Here is a 16,269-nt window from a genome sequence, read left to right on the forward strand (position 1 = left end):
TACTTGACCTGGATCGGTGAGTTACTGTCGTACGGTACTTTGTCTGTTATGCTTGGGATAGCGAAACCTGAGCCTTGGTGTCTGTTTGATGTCCGCATTTATTTTGTGATGTCAAGAAGTGATACATACTCACAAAGACGTTTGGGAAAGTGTCAGCGTTTTGGGATGTCTGTTTAATTTCGATGAGCGGGTATAGTTCTGCATGATTTTAAGTGTTTCGATAAGGGTGGTCTTTGGAGCGTGGGAACGTTATCTTAGATTGTGCGAGGTGTAGTGTAGTTGGGTTACAGGTTGTTCGTATCGAAAATTGATCTTTCAAGTAATTTTGAAAGTATCATAATTGACTTCCATTTAAAGGATGTTGTTAAAAAACTGTCATCAATTGTTCTGGTTGATTCCAATTGTCAATTTTATAATTCGCAAAAAATTTTTGCGCCTAAAGTAGAACAAGTTTGTAATTTGTTAGAGTTTATTGACTCTATTACCATCTTTATTTTTGTATTTACGATGAGAACCGTAGAATTGTTTCATTTTTATTCAAATAATATCAGCATATTTTGACAAAAGTCCAGCTTAAAATCAACGATATTTCTAGTAGCTTCCGCTGATAAAATTTATTGATATGAGCTATTGTTGTAGCACTCAACGAAATAATTTGTTGACCTCACCTTACATAACCAGTAGATGTTATCAATAATTTGTTTTGAAATTAGTATTTTTTACTTGATTTGCGTAATTTGTAATACTGTTTTTAGTAGCAACTTACGGTCTTACAAGTCAGTACGCTCGTATGCTCGAGCCTCAACCTGGAAGGATTCCTTGTGTCAATAGGATTGTAATGCTATCCATGTAATTATTCTCTATGCTAAGAATGGCTGCGAAGTGTGTTGAAACGGTTAAATTCCATAAAAACTGAGTGGTTCTCATATCGTAGCCGTTTCGTCGGAAGCCATTTCGCCGAAAGTATCATATCACCGAAAGGTCACTTCGTCGAATAGACTTAATATCCTATTGAAATTGATTTTAAATAAGACGAAATTCGCGCTAAATTGTATTCGCAGTTGGCAGCACCCTCTCAGATTTAAATGAAACTTTCTAGATATTTAGACTTTGTCACAAAAAACTATTTTGAATACTTTGTTTTTTTTTCCGAAATTGATCTATATGGTCTTTTGAAAAGGGCCAATGTTTTGTCGTGAATACGACTTACTTTACTATGGGGTGCCTTTTCAAAATTAGCCATATGGAAGAATGGGCAGAACTTAATCGTGAATATCTCGACTTGTATTAATGATAGCAACATAATTCTTTTACCATTTCATCAAAAATATGATCAGGAATTTAGGATAATATTTTGAACAGTGTGAGATAACCACAAACAACTCAAAAATTAAGTTTTCTCAAATTTCAAAATAATGCGGAAAACTCTACTTTCGCTTGGGGTTTTCGCGCAAGGACGACGATTTTGAGGAAGTCAGGTACATATCTTCAACGGAATGCGTATAAAAGGGAAACCGTGGTGAAAATCGATCATTTCTTTTCGTGCGTTCGATGTTAGCAGACGTCTTGGGAGTTAAACCATCAACCAGCAGCGACGGAGAGTGCACCTTCTGCGTGGTTAAAACATCAAACGCTCAGGTCGTAGCTCTCATTTGCTTTTCGGTAGTCGTAACGAGAAGTTCAAATTTCAGATTTTAGTTCCGCAATATAGGTGTAAAATTCAGAGCCTGCGTGCTGAAACTGGATTTTGGAACTGTATTCCGGAACTAATTTGAGTTTCGAAATTGCAGTTCTAGAATTGAAGTCTGTTATTGATTCTAAATTTAGTTATTTAACTCAGGATCCAATTCTTTATTCCAGACTTCTTCTATTCGGTTCTTTTTAAAACCATAATAATACTCCTAAAGAATTTTGCGGATATTTACTTTACTGTACTCTATAAAACCGATTCTGGCAGTCATGGCGAAAAATCGTCTTCAAGTTTCAGAGCTTAGTTCTGGAATATGGGTTTAGAATTCAGACTCTGCGTGCTGAACTAACTCAACTCGTCACTCTTCATCACGAACGCTTTCATAAAAATTTCTTTTCAGAGTCACCATTATTTTATTATAAAGAACTATACTGCTTATTTCATAATATTTAGTTGCGTTTCAGAATGTTTAATGTAACTAATCTGTAATTTAGTCTAGGCGCTTCGTTTAAATTTCCAGTAATGAAAGAGGGGAAAGTTGCACAATTCAAACAATCAATCAACTACCAATTCGAATTCGGAAGCATAAATAAAGCGTGTCATATTCGTATTCACGACATCCAGTTATGTCTCTGACATTACACACCCGTACTTTTTTAACTATTTTTTTTCAAATAGTTATAGCGAAAAAAAGACAAATTTTACAAGAAAGTGTTGTATTAACGATTATCACAAAGTCACAGAGTTATTTTTAATACAAACTTTGCGAGTCCAACACTAAAAAAAATTAAATCGATTTACAAAAAAAAACCTAATTTTGGTATAATTTGTCCCAAGATAGGTGATTGTGTTCCCTGCCAACCGTTCATACATTGTAGGATGGACATTTTCAAGCAAAAAATTTTTTTCTAACGAAAACTACCTCTTGTCCTAATTGAATTTTTATCAGGTGTCTATTTTTTTCAGTTCGTGCTCGCATCTCATCCGACACAGTCGCAAATCGTTTACGATCGAGACAACAGAAACAAAGACAATATAGTGTAGTGAACAACAGAGTGCTCTAAATGGGCAAATACGATTTAACAAAGCCAGAAATTTGGCCTACAAGGCCAAATTCAGTTTGTATTGATTTCAAGCGCTGCAAAGTTAGACCAGCAGCAACCGAAATTGAAATCTTGCTTAAGGAACGAATGCATCTAAACGTTAATGATGTAAATGAGATTCAATTCAACAAGGCGTCTAACTGTGTGTACATTATGTTCAAACGTGAAAGAGAGTGAGATTGGACAATGCCATAGAAGTATGCGTGCATGAACTTCCCACGCAGACCAGCGATGGGTATGTTCGGAAAAGTATGTCGCAGTACGGTGAAGTTCTTTCCATCGAAAGGGAAGTATGGCGGAATTTTTTTCCGGGTACGTATGCAACTAAGTAAAGCAATTCCATCTTACATCATTTGTGATCAAGACGGGATACATCCGTGTAAAACGCTGATTACGTATGAAAATCAACTGGTTACATGTCGTTTTGTGAAACGTTCTACGGAAAAGTTGTCTTCAGAAGAGTTGTTAAACTAATCATTGCGCATAATTTTGCTCAACCAAGCTTTTTCATATGAGCTACCAGTAAAAAGTTATGATTGTTTTTTCATAAAAACTAGTCAAGCTTCAAATATCAATATTCATTAGATGCCAGATCGATAAAAATGTATCCTATGCGGTTCCTATAAGGTCATAATATAAGTAAAAATTTAAGAGAAAATTGGAAGGGCGTTATTTTTTTTATTTAAATTAGTTTTAAAAATACCTTCTAAAAACTCAAAAACATTGCATAACTCCTAAACGCCTTAACGTATCAACATACCTCCGTCAGCAAAACAATAGTATTAAATTAGTTCTACAAGTGTTTCATACATTGTATGTTCGAGAAATGAGACACACAAAAACTACAGCTGAAAACAGATTTTTTGTAAGTCAAAGCACATCCTGAAGCCCAAAAAAATCATTACTTTATTCAAATGAGTAGAATGTATGTATTCGAACCAAAACTCATAGTGCGTCGTTTTCCGGTTTTTACAGGCTATTCGGTACACAAGTAGATAAAAAAGGAGGGCCAGTGTCAAAGGCGTCTTGGCACGATGTGGATAAAAATATTTGCATTTTACTAACTTGCATCAGATTGTTGGAATGGTTGTCGAAATCATGAAAATTATTGTTCATAGTTTTATCATGACCAACTAGTTCGGTTCCCTATTACACAGTATCTCTAATCCTCAGTTGCTCAAACTCAATTGAAATAGTTATTTTGGTAATAAATTGATTAAAATTGTTCTGCAATCTATTTTCGGCTGTAGTTTTTGAGTGCCTCATTTCTCGAAAGAACAATGTATGGAACATTTGTAGAACTAATTGGATACTATTTTTTTGCCGAAGGAAGTATATTGATATGTTAAGGCGTTTAGGAGTTATGCAATGTTTTTGAGTTTTTTGAAGGTATTTTCAAAACTTATTCAAATAAGTTAAAAAAATAATTTTCTCTTAAATTTTTACTCATATTATGACCTTTCAGAAACCACATAGGATACATTTTTAACGATCTGGCATCTAATGAATATTGAAGCTTGACTAGTTTTTGATGAAAAAAACAATCATAACTTTTTACTGGTAGCTCATATGAAAAAGCTTGGTTGAGCAAAATCATGCGCAATGATTAGTTTAACAACTCTTCTGAAGACAACTTTTCCGTAGAAAGTTTCACAAAAAAGTTAGAACAAAAAAAGTGATTTTTCTGAAGCCACGCTACTTTTACTCGGGGAAATTGACGTAACCCGATCAAATGAAGAGCTAGAGAGGTGTTTTTTCAACAAAGTTGCTCAAAATAAAATTTCCTACAACTTTATTGTACAACAAAATTATTTTTGAGTTCAATTCAGAAAGTTAGATATCAGATTTCAATCTAAATGAGGACCACCCTAGTAACTTTCTTCATCAAAAGGAGTGCCATTTGATTACAAACAACTTTTGTGTAAATATTTTTGTCACGCTAATTTCCCGTTTTGGACCACTGTGCAGTGTTGGATAAGAAGAAGTTTGTGTTAGAAAAACGAGGTTTACGAGAAAAACAATACCTTAGTACAAAATCTCAATGAATTCAAAAATGGAGCTTTTTTGAAAATTGACAATAAATTTTGAATTTTATTTTTCTCAGTATATGATTCGATAGCTGAATTTCGTGCCAAATCGTGTTCGGATTGGGCAGCACCCTCTCAGATTTATATGAAACCTTTTCTACGTATAGACCTTATCACAAAATGCCACTTTGCTTACTTAGTTTTTCCGAAATTGATCTAGACTCAATGTCTAATGCCTTTTGAAAAATGGTTGATCCAGGCTGTTAATAGAAAACAGTTAGACTTTTTTTTACCATTTTTCCCTAAAAAAGTGTATTCGAAAAATGACAAATCCTACAAAAATTGTCGTAATAGTGATATTTACAAAATTAGTTAATTTATCGAATGAAATACTGAAAAAATTACATATTGAACCCTACACTGAAAAATCGATCTTAAGAATTTAAAGTCAAATCACAAAAACGCCATTCTTTAATTGAATGAAATTGTCCCAACTGTCCGAACAAGATAGGCATTTTTAAGCAAAAATAAGTTTTTCCTACAAAAACTTTTTCTTATCCAGCACTGATACTTTTTACTAATATCGGGCAACTGACAACTGGGTATTCGGTGTAATTTTCTCACAAATTGAGTTTCGTTATAATCTGATAATGACTTTAGATTTCGATAAATAAACACTAGATAGAAAATTCTATTTGGACAAGAAATCCTGCAATGTATGAAAGGTTGATAAGAAACACAATCACCTAACTTGGGGCAAAATTTTATAAAAATGAAAATGTTTTTTTTTGCCATTTTCTATAGAAAGGTATAAGAATTGCTGGAAAAACCGAGTTTCAAACGGAGCCTCGGAGACCCCCCATTCGATTCAGTTCGACGAGATCGGAAAATGTCTGTGTGTGTGCGCACTTTTCGAAGATATTTTTACCGCTCAATTTTCTCAGAGATGGCTGAACCGATTTTAACAAACTTAGACTCGTTTGAAAGCTACTCTCATGCCATTGATCAAGTTCGAACTTTCCGGAGATATAATGGTATAAGAGACATAACCTACAAAACATGTTGTTTTTTTACCGCGCAAGTTTCTCGGAGATGGCTGAACCGATTTTATCTTAAATCTTAAAATATCATGAAACGTCTTAAATTGCATGAAATCCTAAAATTGCATGAAACGTGGAGATTTTGTGTTGTCTCAACAAAATTTAAATTCGACTCTCTGAGATTTTTCGAAGTTTTGATATTTTTTCTAAGTTGTAGAAAGTCGATTTTCCAAAAAACCTTTCACCTTTCATGCCATTCTAAGACTTTTGGCATCAACAATTTTTTTTCGATTTCTTTTTCTAATAATGTAACTAGATTCAATTCAATAAGGAGTCTAACTGTGTATGTATATTATGTTTAAACTTGAAAAAGATGCAATTGCATTCGCTTCGGTTAACAATGAGGTGCACAGCGTTGAGTGTAACAACATTAAATACAAAATCCCTGTGTACATGGTGGACAATGCCATAGAAGTACGCGTGCATGACCTTCCCCCGCAGACCAGCGATATGTTCATTCGGGAGAGTATGTCGCAGTACGGTGAAATCCTTTCCATCGAAAGGGAAGTATGGCGGATTTTTTCCCCCGGCATCCGGAATGGCGTGCGAGTGGTACGTATGCAACTACGTAAGGCAATTCCCTCTTACATCATTTGTGGTCAAGGTGTGACATATCCGTGTAAAACACTGATTACCTATGAAAATCAACTGGTTACATGTCAGTTGTGTGAACAACCTGCACACTACGGTAAACCTTGCACTGGAACAGCAAAAAGAACATCGTCTACCAAAGACAAAGACAACTGTTTACCAACGGGAACTAGTGAACCCAAATACTCCAAAATCGCTTCCAGCATCAAACCAGCAATAAACTGCATTCAATGTACAAGGCGCATCTACAGCAACTAGCAACGAACATAAGACTACGAACAACACCAATACCCACGATGGGACTAAAAACGAAAAGACGAGCCACGAACAAAGTGCTCCTCAATCTTCGTTGGGTGAAAATGGAAACTCCTCCTCTCCTTCGAGAAAAAGGGTGACTACGAGATCCAGCATTAAAAATAACAGTTCTATTATAAAATCGGCTCATTCGGCCACGTGAAGCTTGTAAGTAAATAGGCCTGAATAAATGAAAATTTTTATATAAAAAAACATTGACGTCAACGCCAACTACGGCGTGCGAGTAGTTTGAATTTTTGCGATGCGCGAGCAAAATTCTGAGGAGTTTGGTCAAGTTTTTTAGTGCAGGATGAAAAAAAAAATGCGTCAAGACGAAGTTGATCAAATTTCGATGGTAACATCCATGAAGCTTCGATAATCAGTCTTTAAGGGTGAATAATTAACAGAATTTAGTTTCTTTTATTGTCAAGGGTAACATCATTTCTTTAATGCTATATTGTTCTGTTCATGTCAACTTTTATAAGAAGAATGAAGATGCGAGCTCAGTTTTGACGTCAGTGTGTAGCACTTAATTACTGACAGATGAAAACCTCAATAAACAACTCTTGACAACTCTTTAATTAAGTTCCTCAACTAAGGACAAAAAATAACGAAGGTGGCATCTCTCCGACTAACGAATCACACCTCAACAGGAGTATTTTTTTTTTTATCTCCGAGTTTCATCTCATCGACAGCCGATGGAATTTTCACCTTTCAATTATCGCATCCGGAAAGACCGTAAATAGCAACGTATCTCATTTCGGAATGTGTGGGACACATCAGGCGACGCAGATATTTTCTGTTCTGTTTTCCCGATACCAGCAGGCTATTAATAAACCAACCCGGTAAGGAAGCCTGTGTTCTGTGTTCATCAAATGACCGGAAATTGAAGCTGTGAATCGGATGTTCTTGCTTGGCATGTGTGTGTGTGTGCGGGACAACATTTTTCCAGCTTCATTTTGGCCAATCGTTCTTAAATTATCAGTAGACGGACGAAACAAACGTAACATTTTGTCACGTCGTCCTTGCCGGACCGAAAGACCGAAGACCTGGGACTGAAGTGTTCGGAACCTATCAGATTGACGGGGTTCGGTTCGGCCGCCCGGTTGGTCCCATGTCAAGCTGAGACATGTGTTTTATTGAAAATAAATGGAGCATTTAGCAGACTACCAGACCAGCCCCGTTGAAATGTGTCACTACGGCCAGAAGCGGGAATGGATTTGGGTACAATCAAGCGGAAATAAACAGTCGTCCTGTTTCTGTTTTTGCCCCCGTATTCACTTCAAGATTCTTCGACTCGTAAACAGGAAACTAACCGAGTGACAGAGAGCTTTCATCGGGCGAATTGGTGCGAAAAACAAATTGCTGGCAGTGTTCGCCCTCGTCAAAGTGTCTGCGGTCGGACCGAATCAGTGTTTGTTTCTAGAGACTACAGATTGACAGTGTGCTGTTTCGACAGGCAGGTTTGGGGGTTTTCGTTTCTCTCCTGGGTCTTATGCAACCGGGACTGCACTTCATCAAAAGGTGTTGAGAATAGTCGTCTAATTCGAAATAGTGAATCTTGTTTTAAAGTTTGTTTTCTTTTTAAAGAAATCGGAAACAAATGAGATATTAGCTAGAATGAATCATTTATATTCTTTAGAAATGACTCCTGAAAGCTTTTACCTAATTTTCGTTCCTAGACTGAATGCGGAAGTTGGCGTGTGTTCTGTACAACCGAACCGTTTCCTTTCTAGTACTAATTTAACAATTTCATCGGTGGAGAATAATTGCATAGCCATAAGTTATCGTTATCTTTCGCAGCTCATCTAACCAGAGCAAAGCAAAAAAAAAACGGCACAATACAGTTCACATAGCATTGGCTTCCGTGTCGAGTTTTTGCATCCAACTGCAGCCTTTTAGCACTCATTACAAACAATTTGTCAACAAACACACACACACACAAGAGTGGGTGCTGGGTTGAAGCAATTAACCGCCATGTTATTACCGCTCGAGGTGACAACTTATGCCCGCACTTCCTCGGCCGGCAGCTGGTTGACTGCCATTCGTACAAATCGAACGGGTGAAAACCCTGATGAAGTGTTGTGAGTCGTCTCTTCTCACTCCTGCTGAATGCCGGAAACTAACCCCCACCTCCCAACAAATCGAACGGGAATTTGCGACTAGCAGTAAAACGAGACTGCTGAGGAACAACTGCGCCATAACCGGTGTCGCTTTGACTTTGGCTGAGGGGGGTTGGGGGAGGTAGAAAATTAGCATTCAAACACACGAAACAGCAAAACCCCGGGGTTGATGGTGACCATTGTTGCTGGCCGTAATAAAAGTGCTACTGTTAACTGCTCAGCCAACCGATCTAACACGGAGGTCTCTCGGTTGGTTTTTTTTGCTTTGTTGTGTCAGCCCCGGGTACGAGTTGCGCTCTTGATTTGAGTGCTTGTTCTGTCGGAAGTGTACCAGACCGGCAATAATACTTTAATTCATATTCCGAGGACACCACTAAAACACGGTGTTTACAGCTTCTTGAATGGGCTTTGGAGACCATCCCGAGCCAGGATGTGGTCCGGAATGGCAAAGGCAAATGTTCTAACCATTCGGAATAATAAGCTTCGGTTGTGAATGCACGCAATAATATTTTCCGTCCACTAGGCGAACGGATTTGCAGATGGGAACCAACTAGTGCAACCGGTGCCAAATCTGATGAGGAAAAATGAATTTCGTTTCGCTGCATTATTGGTTCAAAACAAGCACATAAATCGTAACCGCCAGATACTCCACTATCTTGGTTTTGAGTTTTCCGGGGCAAGCTGCTATAAGAAATAGATTTAGCAACTTAAAGATAATTGATGTTATTTCCTTCTTTACCAAAGTAGTTTAAATCGTTTTTCAACGTACCGAAAATCAGCGGTTTTCCAAGTTATATTGTACTTTCTGACAGGAGAATTATGAGGAAAGATTTACTCTTGGCAATCGGCTGCTCAGAATTGTGTGTTGACGTAGGACTCTATTCGAATATTTCCTAGTCATTTGAGAGCTTGATACTAAGCTTAGTCAGATCATCAATGCATGTTTGTATCCCTGATATCTGGAAGCAAATTCCTTCAACTTCTCCCGTGACCCTGAAAATAAAATAAGCACATGCTAGACTATTTTTCCAAAGTGTTCAAATGATTAAGCCCTTTTTTGAGTTGAAAAGCTTCAAACTTTGACCGCCTGTGGCTCAACCCAACAATGTCCGATTTAGCTCAAATTTTCCCGAGGGTTATTCTCGAGCTCCCGCACAACTAAAACTGCTAACTGGTACAGTTTGAATTGTACTGAAATATTTCGTGTTGTGGTAACCGCATTTATTTTATTATATTTTTGATTCAACAATACAACTAGTTTAATATCACCCATGTTGGTGATTGCCGATAATTCGCCAGAGAGTGACTCGATATTTCACTACATTGTATACAACATCGTCAATCTGATAGATGATGCTACAAGAATTCGCTGCCTCTTAATGCATGAGCTGTGAGAGAACACATTGTACATTTCTTCGCTCTACCTTATCATGATAAATACAGTTTTGCAATGATTGGCGCTGTGTGGAATTTACTTAGAGAGAATCGCAAGTTGACAATTATCGCACAAAAATCGAATTGATGATTCTCATACTAGGTTACAATATTTCAAAACCCTTGTGTGGAGCATTCACATACATTTTCATAGACACAACTTATACAAAGGTTATATGCACATAGTTAGAATAAGCAGTATCCTATAATATTTTAAAGAGATATTACTATCAAACAAAAAACCTTTTCAACAGAGTTTTCTCCACCTTAGAGTTTAATCTTTTCTATCTTTAACTAGCTGAATTAACCGGCGTTGCTCGAAAATGTTTCGTGAAGGCAAGGCCGAAAAAAATTCTCAAAGTTGTCCTGCTTAGTGAAATACTGTGATTGTAGTGAAACATAACCTAGACAAAAATCCGATTGAACAATACTCCGTCCATGTTCAGATTGCGAATGATCAGTGTCCCATCTCAGATCTCACAATAATCATAATTTTCATGGTATTCTCGACAAATTGGGTCAGTTTTATATTTGAACGCTTTTGTTAGAAACATTTAATACACCTTTCTCTCTATAAATACCTTCTTAGTAACCTCCGAGTTTCATATGTAACAGATAGGCTGAAAAGTTCGTATCTTTTGTATGAGAGGGCGCCAGTAGAATTAAATCCATACCATTTTCAGTTAGTACCAACCTTCAAAAGATACGTGTATAAATTTGACAGCTGTCTGATTATTAGTTTTTGAGATATTGCATTTTGAGTGAAGCTACTTTTGTTATTGTGAAAAAAATGGAAAAAAAGGAATTTCGTGTGTTGATGAAACACTACTTTTTGATGAAAAAAAAGTGCCGCCGATATAAAAAAAAGGCTTGATGAGTGTTATCCAGACTCTGCACCGGGCGAAGCAACAATTCGTAAGTGGTTTGCAAAATTTCGTACTGGTCATATAAGCACCGAAGACGATGAACGCAGTGGACGTCCAAAAGAGGCTGTTACCGATGAAAACGTGAAAAAAATCCATAAAATGATTTTCAATTACCGTAAAGTGAAGTTGATCGAGATAGCTCACACCCTAAAGATATCAAAGGAACGTGTTGAACATATTATTCACGAATATTTGGATATGAGAAAGCTTTGTGCAAAATGGGTGCCGCGTGAGCTCACAATCGATCAAAAATAACCACGATGATGATTCTGAGCAGTGTTTGGAGCTGTTATATCGAAATAAAATCGATTTTTTTCGTCGATATATAACAATGGACGAAACATGGCTCCATCACTTCACTCCGGAGTCCAATCGACAGTCAGCTGAGTGGACTGCACGCGATGAACCGAACCCAAAGCGTGGAAAGACTCAACAATCGGCCGGTAAGGTTATGGCGTCTGTATTTTGGGATTCGCATGGTATTATTTTCATCGACTACCTTGAAAAGGGAAAAACCATCAACAGTGACTATTATATAGCGTTATTACAGCGTTTGAAGGACGAAATTTCAAAAACACGGCCTCATTTGAAGAAGAAAAAAGTTTTGTTTCATCGAGACAATGCACCGTGTCACAAGTCTATGAAAACCATGCTGAAATTGAACGAATTGGGCTTCGAATTGCTCCCTCATCCACCGTATTCTCCAGATTTGGCCCCCAGTGACTTTTTCCTGTTCTCAGACCTCAAGAGAATGCTCGCTGGTAAAAAATTTAGAAGCAATGAAGAGGTAATCGCTGAAACTGAGGCCTATTTTGAGGCAAAGGACAAATCGTACTACTAAAATGGTATCGAAAAGTTGGAAGATCGCTATAATCGCTGTATCGCCTCTGATGGCAATTATGTTGAACAATAAAAACGAATTTTGGCAAAAAAATGTGTGTTTCTATTAAACGATACGAACTTCTCAGCCGAACTGTTATATGTGCTTGTAACGTACTTCCGTCCTTCCTCATCACATTCGATCTACAATATATATTCCCAATAAAATTTATTTTCCAATGAGAATATCCTGAGTACTATTCGAGTGATTCATTTTCACTATGGCCATGCTGAAACCATGAATGGGTTAAGAAACGGAGGGCGTCACGCGTCTGCTATTTCTGTAACTCACTTTTGCAGTGAGCTTAGAAATGTGCAATTCGTTCCTGAGCTATTCCAGTGAATCGAATTTTTAAAGTGAGCTGATAGCTCACAGCTCTTTTTAAAAGAACCGCAGCTCACCAGTTCACCGCACTGGTAAGCAGGGATGGTAGGTTCACAGATTAATCTGTGTTTCACAGATATTCAACCTTTTGCACGGATATAAAAATGGCACAGATTCTCACAGATTTCTGAAAATAGTCACAGATTTACACAGATTCTGATCATAGATTTTTTAAATTAATCACAGTTAAGCACCAAAAATTACAGAGCGGTAGGAAATAGTGAGAGTTTTTGGATGGTCACAGATTTTTGAAAAAAATACCTGATATCTCTGCTGGTAAGGTGAAAGCAAGCTACGAGCTGAACGGATCTTCGATTTTTGAAGAGCGAATTATAAATGAGAAGAATGTGTGTGCATGAGCTTTTGTTCGTTTTTCCAAACGTGTATTTACCCTTCTTTAACAGATTGAATGAGCCATTGTCAATAAGAAATCTTACCTCTGACTCAGTAGGCTAAGGTACATTCAGGGATGCCACTTTTGCAGATATTCTCAAATGTGACATAATAATAATTCGCAGACAAGTTAGTTCGCATAGCATTGTTCTTTGCGCATCAATGATTTCGATCATGCATATGAAAGAAAAACTGAGTAAGAAAAACGGCGCTCAAAACAAACCTTCAGTTCAATCTGAATGAGCTAATGAGCTGATACATTGAATCGATTCCCCTCAGTGAGCTGATCGGTTCGGGAGCTGCTAACCGGTATGAGCTGTTTCGCACATCTCTAAGTGAGCGTCGCACGATCAACATATCGTCTTAAAAAAACGTGTTGCTTTGCAATAACTCAATTTATTTACACGTTTAAGAATGAAATATCTTCGTAAGGGCATATTCAGTAGTGTTCTAGTTCTAGATGCATAATTTATGTCAGTTACAAAATTTAAATCTGAATTTTATAACAAGAAAAACTGGCAGCCCCAGCAGTGTTTTACTCCTGTTTCCAATATACAAAAAATAGAATGGCATCGTAGACCAATTTTAAATTTGACAGAAGAACTGGTGGAATAAATAAAACTAGAACGGCTTGCTGGGGATACGTTTGTTCCAGTTTCTGCTCTATTATATATCTTCCATGTAGAACATCTAGCTGCTGAATTTACTCTAAAGGTTTGTACTTTTACAATACTTTATCATATTTTGTTTGGAAAACATATGTTTTGAACTTCTGTTAATTTTTCGGATTTTCAATATTTAAAACTAACTTTGAAAAGGCCTAAAAAATTGCATCGAGTTCCACTTAGATTTTTTCTAATATTGTTAATTGTCAAAAAGTAAACAAAACAAAAATTACAACAATTTGCTTAAGTGATTGCGTGCAAGCATGAGTTTGCTTGTTTTTGCGTGTTTACGCGCACTTTGTAGTAAATCCTTAGGTAATAGAGTAATAATAAATCCAAAAAATGATTTTTTTTAAATTTTTTTACATATAAGATATAAGCAAAAATATTTCAAATGTTTTTTTTCTTCAAAATGAGACAGAAAACAAAAATTTTTTGTGAAAAAAAATTATTTTTTTTCGAAATTGGTAGTACCCCCTTAACAAAAATTAAGGTGCCACTTTCAAAAGAAGCGTAATATAATCTTGTGAAACTTCTTCGAAGACACGTTAACTCTTGAAAATCAGGGAAAGTCAGTACAGACTTTTGACCGTCTTTTTCCAGTTTTGGACCACTGTGTGACGGTGTGAAATTCAATAGCAACCTATGGAACTACGAGTTTTATTTTTATTTTATGAGTGAAATTATTTGACACATACATACACACACGACACATACATTGCTCAGCTTGATGAACTGTGTCGAATGATATAGAATACTTAGCCCTCTGGGTCAATTTGCACTAGTCAATTTTTCAAGCGATTGCATAAACTTTTTATATGAGAAATACAATAACTGTACTTCTATAGGAAAGCACCGTTATCATGATCTTTTAATAACACTAACAAGTAGGTATTAATTGAATAAAAGAATTAGAAATTAACACTTTTTTCACCAAACATAGATTTAAATGTGGTAAACCTACACGCTATACGAAATTGAACAAAGCACCGAGTAAAGCCGCACGTACCGACGCGTACCAGTTTTGCAGCGTCATTTTGACGATTTTGACGATTCGAATATTATGACACTCATCACCCATAGGCTTAATCGTTACTGAGAAATCGAGGTAAGTTCCGTTTTTGGAGATTTTCTTCACTATTATCGGTGCGTTCTGAAGCGGAAACCGAGGACTAGTAGTCCCAAAGTAGTTTTATATATTCACTAACTAACAAGATCTACCAACTAGAAGAATTTTGCAGAAAGTTTAAAAAAATGTGCAACTCATTTTGCTATCGCTTGTGAAAAAATACTCATGAAATTGAAAATTTTCACTAATCGCACTGTAGTACCGAAACCGGAAGTCGGATCCGGATAAACTTCTCAGGGACTTTTTAAAGAGTTTTAAGACCTTTAATTTGCTTCTTAGTTTGTGAAAATCTGTTAAGAAATTTCCGACAAAATTGAGTGCGCAGTTTTTAAAAAGTTTGCACATATTTTCCTATCTTCCGGTACCGGAGGTCGGATCCAAATGAAATTCAAGAAAATTGTATGAGGCCATAAGACCTTTTATTTAAATCTAAGTTTGTGGAAATCGGTTCAGCCATCTCTGAGAAAATTGAGTGACATTATTTGTCACACACACAGCGACATTTTGTGATCTCGATGAACTGAGTCGAATGGTATATGATAATCGGCCCTCCGGGCCTCGGTTGTAAAGTCGGTTTTCACAGCGATTTTTATATGAGAAAGGCTAAAAGGGCGTATTTTCATGAAATATTTCGATTTTCTCGATTTAGTTTCTCGTTTATCTCGAAAATGACTGCATTTAGGAAGTAGCTTTTCTATTACTTTTTTATTGAATGTAGCTTGGAGAATAATATTTCATTGCTCAGATACAATTTTTCTATCTATCATCTCTCTAGCTTTCTAAAATATTCATTAGTTTCCTTGAAGCATGACGTTTTTTTGTGTTATTAAGGGGTTAAACCACTGTAGAAAAAAAGAGAAGGACTTTTTTGGGGAATTATTTTGTGATCCAAAAATTGGAGTAATCCGAATTTTGTATAAAGCACTTTTTAATATGTATATTTAAGTACAAAGAAATGATCAGTTTAAAAAATTGAAAAACAAAATGGCGGCTTGTCGGCATTTTCGCGAAAGTGCTGCATTTTGATGGCCGGAAACATAAGTCAAGTACATATTGACCAATCGATTCAAAGTTTTAAAGAATATTCTCGATAGTTATCTCCACAGAGGTATGTAGGGTTTTTTTTTGAATAATTGATTCTCTGTAAAATGGCAGCCCTTTGAAAATAAAACCGCATTTTTGTCGTGAATACGACTTACTTTACTATGGGGCACTTTTTCAAAATTAACCCTGTACAGGAATGGGCAGAACTTTATCGCGAAAATCTCTTAATGTACTTAATCTAATAACATAATTTTTCCTACAAGCTATCGGAAATGTGATCAGGAATATGTGATTAAATTTTCAACAGCGTGAAATAACCATAAATAATTGAAAAACAACGTAACTAAAGGTTTTGGAAATAATGAGGAAAATTCATCAAGCTTGCTTGCCTTTTTCGCACCCAGACGACGGTTTTGAGGTCAAGAAAAACTATCGAGAATATTCCATTAAATTTTTGAATCGATTGGTCAAGATTTTCTTAACTTA

At 36.4% G+C, this 16,269-nt stretch overlaps 1 protein-coding gene across 2 annotated transcripts in view; it reads right to left on the minus strand.

The window, feature by feature from the left end:
* LOC131438857 (zwei Ig domain protein zig-8) overlaps nucleotides 1–16,269 on the minus strand; it is a 701,379-nt gene that overhangs the window by 294,438 nt on the left and 390,672 nt on the right. The window lies entirely within an intron of this gene.

This window comes from Malaya genurostris, chromosome 3 (assembly GCF_030247185.1).
Source record: "Malaya genurostris strain Urasoe2022 chromosome 3, Malgen_1.1, whole genome shotgun sequence".
In the NCBI taxonomy this organism is placed as follows: Eukaryota; Metazoa; Arthropoda; class Insecta; order Diptera; family Culicidae; genus Malaya; species Malaya genurostris.